Raw genomic sequence first — 8,394 nt, 5'->3', positions numbered from 1 at the left:
TTTTTTTTTTGGCTTTTTGAGACAGGGTCTCACTGTGTAGTTGAGACTGACCTGGAACTTACTATGTAGCCCAGGCTGGTCTCCAACTCACAGTGATCCTCCTGCCTCAGCCTCCCAAGTGCTGGGATTACAGGCATGCGCCGCCATGCCCGGCTGGACACCCTGTTTGATTCTATGTTTTGGCTATTGTGAATAGTACTACAGTAAACACAATAACGTAGGTACCTCCTTGATACAATGGTTTTATTTCTCCTGGCTATATGCCCAATAGTGGAATTGATGCATTATAAGGTAATTCTATTTTTAGTTAGATCAGTTGATTGATTGCAATACTGAGAATTAAAACTAGGGTATTTACACTGAACTACATCCCCAGCTCTTTTTTAAATTTTGAGACAGGGTCTCTCCAAGTTTCTAAATGAGCTCAGCCTTGAAATCCTCCTGTTTTGTCTTTCCAAAGGGCTGGGTATTTTGTGTGTGTGTGTGTGTCTGTGTGTGCGTGTGCTGGGGAATGAACCCAGGGCCTTGTTCATACTGGGCAAGTATCCTGCCACTGAGCTATATACCTTTGCCCGTTTTTCAGTTGGGTTATTTGTTTTTATGCTGTTGAATTATTTGCACTTTGGATATTATAATATATGCCCTTTGGATTAATCCCTTATGATGAATAGACTGTAAATTCTTGTGATGAATAGATTGTAAACTTATTCTGCTGGCTGTTTTTTCACACTGTTGATTGTTTCCCCTGCTATGCAGTCACTTTTTAGTTTGATATAATCCCATTTGTCTATTTTTACTTTTTGTGCCTGTGCCTTTAGGAGTTGTATCCAAAATACCTTTGTCTACACCAATGTCTCAAAGTGTCCCCCATGTTTTCTTCCAGGAGTTTCAGGTCTTGTATTCAGGTCTCTGGTCCACTTTTGAGTTGATTTTTATATATGGCAGGAAGTAGGGCTCTGGCTTCATTCTTCTGCCTATATACAGCCGGCATGATTACCAAAGAGACGGTCCTTTTCCAATCCTTACCCTTGGTGCATTTGCTGAAAATCATTCAGGTGTATGCCTGTGGATCGATTTTTGGGTTCTCAATTAGCTCATTTCTATTTTTTAATAATTCATTTTTATTGTAAACGTCCGACAAAAACATTATTCTCCAAGCAACTTGAAACTAAGGCAAAAACAAAACCAGTCCTTCACAAGTTTGAGAAGTACTATTCTAGGGTACGTACTGGAAGTAACATTGCCGGGTCAAAGGCATGCAGAGTTCACAGGTATGTAAAAATTTGTCTATAGCCATTCTGTGTCATTTTGGGGGAAAAATCATTTCATGATTGAATTATGATTAGGACTGTGTTAAGGCCCAGTGTCTTTGTGCCTGACAGCTGGCTATGGCAGGTGGAAACATAACTCCATTTGCCTCTGGCCACAAGTTGAAGCCTCAATGTTCCTGTGAGGCTGTGATGCTCAAGGACAAGCGTGCATCAGGCGATGTCTTGGTCCTTTGAGAGCTGAGTAGTAACTACAAGAGAGGAAAGTTTCACCTGGGGGAAGGACAAATTCCTTTTTAGCCTGCTGTCTCATCCCACTCACTATTACCTACTATGGTAAGAATGCTTTGCTCATCTCTCCATCCTCATCAACATAAGGCCACAACCTAAGATTCTCGTCAACATAGGATTACTGCTGCCCTCTAAGTCCCCTGAAACCCCTTGGATTATTATGTGCACCCAACAAATAGTGTCCAGGTCGAGTATCTCGGTCTTTACCCTCTCTGAGCGCTGATCTTCCAGCACCCCGTATATTATGAAATTATGTATGTCTCTACTGTCTTTCTTTAGCCCTCACTGCCCTCCTTTCTAGGCAGATCAGAGGAGTGATCGGCCTCTGATAACAATTCAAGGGTATCCAAATGTCATTTCGCTTTCTAAAATAGTTGTATAGCTGAATGCGGTGGTGCACAGCTGTAACCCCAGCACTTGGGAGGCTGAAGCAAGGGGATCCCTATGAATTTGAGGTCAGACTGGGCTACGTAGTGAAACTGTCTCAAACCGCACACCCCACCCAAAATTGTACTGAATTAGAGGTTGATGTTGTAGCTCAGTGCCTGAATGCATACGTAGCATGTGCAGAGAGATAAAAATAAGTATAAATATAAGTAAAATAGTTGTGTAACAGCGCCTCCCTTAGAACTGCCCTTTGCACTTCTCTAACCCTTTTCCCAGAGAAGCCCCACCGAATGGTTAAAGATCCCATCTGCTATATATTTCTTTACAGACCCCAGAATACCTCGTGACCTGTAACCTTTGTAATCTCCTTAGTGTTTAGTTTTATGGCCAGGAGTGTATACTGTGTTATCAGCTAACACGAAGCATGGGGATTAACCTGCAGAGAAATAATGAGTCTGAAAAGAAAACACAGGAACTAGCGGCCCCAGGCTGGGGTCCACAGCAGCTTCTGGCTGGAGAAGAAGACACTGGTGGTCTTCCTGTCCATTATCTCACGATCCCTCATTTTCCTCCCCATAAAAGCTCTTGGAGTCCCTGAGACCCCGTGTAAAGGGCTTTGTGGCAAGAGTCTGGAGCAGGCTTTTCAAATAAAGTTGCCCTCCTTGCCTGAGCCCCCTGTTTTTGACTTAGTTGGCCTGTTGTAGAGTGGCCAGTGACACGGTCGTGACATAGCCAGGGGCCACTGTGGGGTTGGGGCTCAGGAATGTTATCATTCAAAGCACGTTTATGTTTTCTTCTAGAACATCAGGGACTTAAAGCCGCTTTTGCTACGAAGCATGAGTCGTCACTGGGGCTTACAGATGCCAGGTGCCCAATGTAGGCAACTGAAGCAGAACAAAGCTTGACCTTTATTTTGTATCCTTTGTTACTGTACATCTTAGGTCAAATCTCTTCTCAGCTTTGTACAGAGATGTGTTTATCATTTGGGAAATCTGTCTAGGAGAGGGCATATATTGTTGATTAGCCCTGAGTTTAAGGATCTTAACCCCTTTCGAGACTGAGGATACCAAGATAAGAGGTTTATAGGAGATTCAGCTACACCCTGAAACCTGGAGCCATTGTCCTAAACCTGTGGCCGCCTGGGTTCCAGGAAATGCTGAGCCCTCACATGACAAAGACCACCATAGGGACAACCTTTTCCTGGGAAGGAAACCATCCCTCAGCTATGAGGATTCCAGAACTATGGCACCAGGACTGAGATAATGATCAACCAGCTAATGCTTGGAAACTCACTTCCTGCCTTTGCAGGTGACCCACCTGCACCCTGTATCAGAGCATATTCCCCTCCTATCTTGCCTGTAACTTTGCAATTAAAGCTTTTTCTATAATTTGTGCTTTACTTTTAATTTCCATCTCTACTGGCATGCTAGGCAGTACACCTGCACCTTTACTCGTGGTAACAGTTGTACTGATTTGGATTCCTCCCTGTAGGTAAGAGTTCCCACACTGTTCAACATCTCCACCACTGATTTCTTTTACCCAACTTTGAAACTATTGCCACCTTAGGAGGTATAACGTATTTATTCCCTTGTAGCTAATGAGGTTGAATCTCTTTTTGTATGTCTATGGGGAATTTTTGCTTCTTTTATGATATTCTTGTTTGTTTTTCTTTGCCCCTTTTCTCTTTTTCTAATTGATTCATGAGAATTCTTTATATATTCTCCTTTTTTTTTTTTCAGTACTAGGAATTGAGCTCAGGACCTTGTGCTTGCCAGGCAGGCATGGTGCCCCTGAGCTATATCCCTGGACATTTGTATGGTCTTGATATTAATCCTGAGACATGTTGCAGAAGCCGGAGCATCGTGGTATATACCTGTAATCTCAGCTATTTGGAAGACTGAAGCAAGAGGGTTGAAAGTTCAAGGCCAGCCTGGGAATTTAACAAGACCCTATCTCAAAATAAAATAATAAAAACTTCCAGCCGGACATGGTGGCACATACCTGTAATCCCAGCACTTGGGAGGCTGAGGCAAGAAGATCGCTGTGAGTTAGAGACCAGCCTGGGCTACATAGTGAGTTCCAGTTCAGTCTCAACTACATAGTGAGACCCTGTCTCAAAAAACCAAACCAAAACAAAACAAAAAAAACCTTCCAGGGTTGTAGCTCAGCAGTAGGTAGAACATTTGCCTTAACATGTGTGAAACCCTGGGTTCACTATAGAATGCCACAAAACCCAAAACAAACAAACCAAAATATGTTGCAGATATCATTCTCAGTTGTAACTTGCCCTGTGGATTTCTTTTCTGTTTTGTTTTGTTGTTTGTGTTTTTGTTCTTGAGACAAGATCTCACTCTGTAGTTCAGTCTGGACTTGAACTCACTATATAGCCCCGGCTGACTTGAATTGCGCAGTGAACCTCCTGCCTCTGGAGTGCTGGGATTGCAGGTGGTGCCACCATGACAGGCTACTTTGGTTTTGTTTTTGTATTTAGTTTTGTTTTCCAGTATTGAGTATTGAACCCAAGACTTCTCACTGAGCTACATCACTAGCTCCTTTCAAAAAATTTTTAAAAAATTTTAGCCAGGTGTATTGGCACACGCCTGTAATCCCAGCCCAGGAGATGGAGGCAGGAGGACTGCCGTGAGTGCAAATCCAGCCTGAACTGCACCGTGAGACCCTGTCTCAAAATAAAATATTAAAAATTGTGCTTTTATTTATTTAGTTTGTTTGTTTTTTGAGACAAGGTCTTGCTAAGTCACTAATTTGCATTGCCTGGGCTGGGCTCAAACTTTTAATCCTCTTTGCCTCAGCCTCCCAGAGTGCTGGGATTAGAGGTGTGTGGCACCGCACTCATTTTAGAGTTGACAAATATTACAGTTGAAAAGCCTCTGAGTCTTTCTCTTTGTCTGCTTGTAGAGCTCCAACTCCTTCCGCACAGCCAGTCCCCTACAATCTCTGCCCCTTAGAAGCCATTCTGGACCTACCTGTAAGGCTGAGGCATTTATTTCATTCAGTGGACCCCAAGACCAACTAAGCTTCAGCTACTTGATAGTATAGAGGTGTTAGGTTGCTAAAATGGGACACTGATTACTTTGAATGTGTATTTTATTTAACAGATAAAGTAGGTATTTCAGAACAGGGGATTCTTTAACAATGGGATGCTTGGAAAGGCAGAAGTCTGGGAAGCCCTGCACTCTGGGCAGTGATGTCTAGATGTCCCTGACATTGTCCTGTCCCCACCTGGACATGTCCAAGGACAGGGAGATGCCTCTCTGTGGGTGGGCCAAACGAGCTACTTGGTTTCTGGAAGCGGCTTTTTTGTTTGTTTGCAGTACTGGGAATTGAGCCCAGGACTTCTACACTGAGCTAAATCCCCAGCAGACAGACCTTTTGCATACCTGACTGTGTAAACCAAATCTTGTAAGTTCTTATATATTTGTAGGTATTACACTAAATCTGTTTCTCTAGTAAGCACCAACGGATACAAGGTCCCTGGATCCTGATAACCGTGTCAGCTTCATCCCTCATAACCTGTGCTGTCTATAATTGAGGGACTAAGACAGGAGGAGAGAATCCTGATGTGGTTGCGATGTCGTTCTGGCTGTCTGGCTACCCTGTGCCTCCAATGGAAAATGGGAGTTGATGAAACCCTCAGATCATTTTCTGAAAACTTGTCCCTTTGGACTGGTGTATAGCTAAGTGGTTGACCACTTACTTGCCTAGCATCCCCAAGCTGGCCTCAAATTTAGGATCTTCCTGCCTCAGCCTTCCAAGTAGCTAGAGATTACAGGCGTGTCATCACACCCAGCTCAGAGTTTCAATTTTACAAGAAAAATTCAGTGGATGGCTGGTGGTCATGGTTGTGCATTAGGAATGTATTTAATACCACTGCACTGTACACTTAAAAATGGTTGAGATCATGGCCAGGTGTGCTGGCCCATGCCTGTAATCCCAGCACTCAATTTGAGGCAGTAAGATTGCCACGAGTTCAGGGCCAGCCTGAACTACACAGTGAGACCCTGTCTCAGGAAAACCACAGAGACAAAAACAAACAAAAAACCAAGATTAAGATGGCAAATTTTATGTTACATGTACCTTACCACAATTTTACAAAAAATTTGTCAAGTTGCCAGTGTGGAGGCACACACTTGTAATCCCAGCAATCAGGAGGCTGAGGCAGGAGGATCACCACAAATTTGAGGCCAGCCTGGGCTGCATAGTGAGATCTTGTCTCAAAAATAAAAAGTTTAAAAACAGCCAGGGATTTAGCACCTGCCTCTCAAGTGCAAGTGCCCGAGTTCAATCCTCAGTACCAAAAAAAAAAAAAAAAAAAAAAGTGGTAAAAGTTTAAAAACATTATGCCAAAAATAATGCCCTGCAGCAATGAAGCATTCTGTGACCCCAGTGTTCTCTGCCCCGAAAACATCAGGCCCCAACTCCCAGGAAGCAGTGGGATAGGAGGTGTGTTTCTTCAGTCCAGGCCAGGATGCAGCCCAGCTCTGCTGTGGTGTGGACAGTGACAGGTCCATCTCTGCGTCCCAGGCCAGGAACATCTGAGTAATCTTTGCGTCACATCTGTCCATTCCTCTGTTGATTAATCTGGCCTGGTCTCATTAAAGTCTCCCTTCCTGTCTTTCATTGCTTTGCTCCTTCACATACTTCCACGGGGACCCCGGAAAGCAGGCACTGTGCTTGTGCCCGGGGACACGGAGGTGACAGGGAGCAGCCAGCTGGCCTGATCTCCAGACTCCCAGTGTCTAGGGCATCACGAGGCTGAGCCCTGAGAGGGTTAGGAGCTCATCGAACCTGTAGTTTGGGACTCACATTTCTGGAAGAGGGAACAGCAGAGCTACTGAGTGTTCAGCACAGGTTGTCACCGCGAAGGCCGGGAGGCAAGAGAGGCAGTGGCAGATGAAAGCCGTGGACTCAGGGCTGCGCGGAGGGCAGACTGCGAGCAGGAATCAGCTGACTGGGCTGAAAGGGTGGAAGGGGGGAGCTGTCGTGGGTGTGGTGATGTCTTTCACCACCCGGGGTACATGCTAGAATGGGCTTGGGGAGTGGGCCGGCACCAGCAACAGGGGACAGGTGAGGGTCCGGCCTCCAGGTGCCCGCTCTTTGCTGCCAGAGGGACGACTCCACCCTCCAGCTCCTCCTCTCGCCTCCTGCTGTGAGCAGCCCTCTGGTCCAGCTCCCTCTTCTCCCTCCTGCAGCTGCAAAGATCCTTGATCTTTTCTCGGCCTGCCCCCTGCCTCTTCAGATGCTGCTGCCTGGGCATCCACGCCAGAGAACTTTCCAGGAGATGTTGGGCCCCCACATAAAGGACTATTTTGAATAAAACATGGCCCAGGAAGCCTGAAGATAGCTACTTCAAAGTCAGGCCTAGTGCTGTTTGTCACCACCGGGCCACCTTCCTCCGTTTCTCCACCATCAGCTGCCTCTCCGTCAGTGGGGTGCTGTGTGTGTGGCGGGGAGGTGGGGACAAAGCCGTGTACTAGGCCCTGTCTGCTGAGCTGGACATCCAAGTGCTTTACACATGTCTGCTAATGTAAACTTCCTAGCAATCCTGTGAGTTAGTTACTAGCTGGTTCCCATTTTATAGGAGAGGAGACTAGTGTGCAGAGATCAGTAAGTTGACTGACTCCTCATGGGGTAAAGCCAAAACAGCTTGGGATAGGGGTTTCCACGTGAGCCTCGCCCGGTCCACTCCTCCCTGCTCACAGGGAGGCTGGCTCTATGCGGGGTGGACAGCACCAAGTATCACACTCTTGTTCTCCCCTTGCACTACTGGGGATCAAACCCAGGGCCTTGGTTATGGAGGCAGGCGCTGTAACGCTGAGGTACATCCACAGCCCAAGTATCACACTCTCTAGAGTCTCTAGAGTCAGGATGTTCTAACTGTTTAATCTTAAATTATAAACTCACATCGCTGGCCTTGCCTCTAGGGAAGTTGAAGTTCCCTCTCCCGTTGTCTTTATGTGGACAGGGACAAGGACAGCACCTCTCTGGTCTGCTGCGTGACTCAGTACCTAGCCCCTCCGAGTTGTTCTCTGCACATCTCTTGGACCTGTCCCCTCTGCCCCATTTCCCCCACCATCTACACCTTAGATCCTCCTCGTTTCGGGCTTAGACCTCTCCTCTGGCCTTCCGCAGTCTGTTTTCTCTGTGGCAGTGAGGATCCTCATGCTAAACTCTGATCTGATCCCTCTCAAAAGCCCTTCCCTGGACTGGGGCTGTAGCTCAGTAGTGGAGCACTTGCCCAGCATATGTGAGGCCCGGTGCCACAAAACCAAAACCAATCCTTCCCTGGTCCTCACTGTCCTGGCGGGTAGATCCACACGCCTGACTATAGGATGCAGAGTCCTTCCTGATGGGGGCCCGGACTCCTTCATGTCCCCAGATCTTGTCCTACTGCAGATGGACCTTGCCTATTATCAGTGCTTCTCATGGG

The sequence above is a fragment of the Fukomys damarensis genome, unplaced genomic scaffold, assembly GCF_012274545.1.
Source record: "Fukomys damarensis isolate Sample0158 unplaced genomic scaffold, DMR_v1.0_HiC HiC_scaffold_23, whole genome shotgun sequence".
Taxonomy (NCBI): domain Eukaryota; kingdom Metazoa; phylum Chordata; class Mammalia; order Rodentia; family Bathyergidae; genus Fukomys; species Fukomys damarensis.
The sequence above is the reverse complement of the archived record's forward strand: the minus strand, read 5'-3'. Positions refer to the sequence as shown.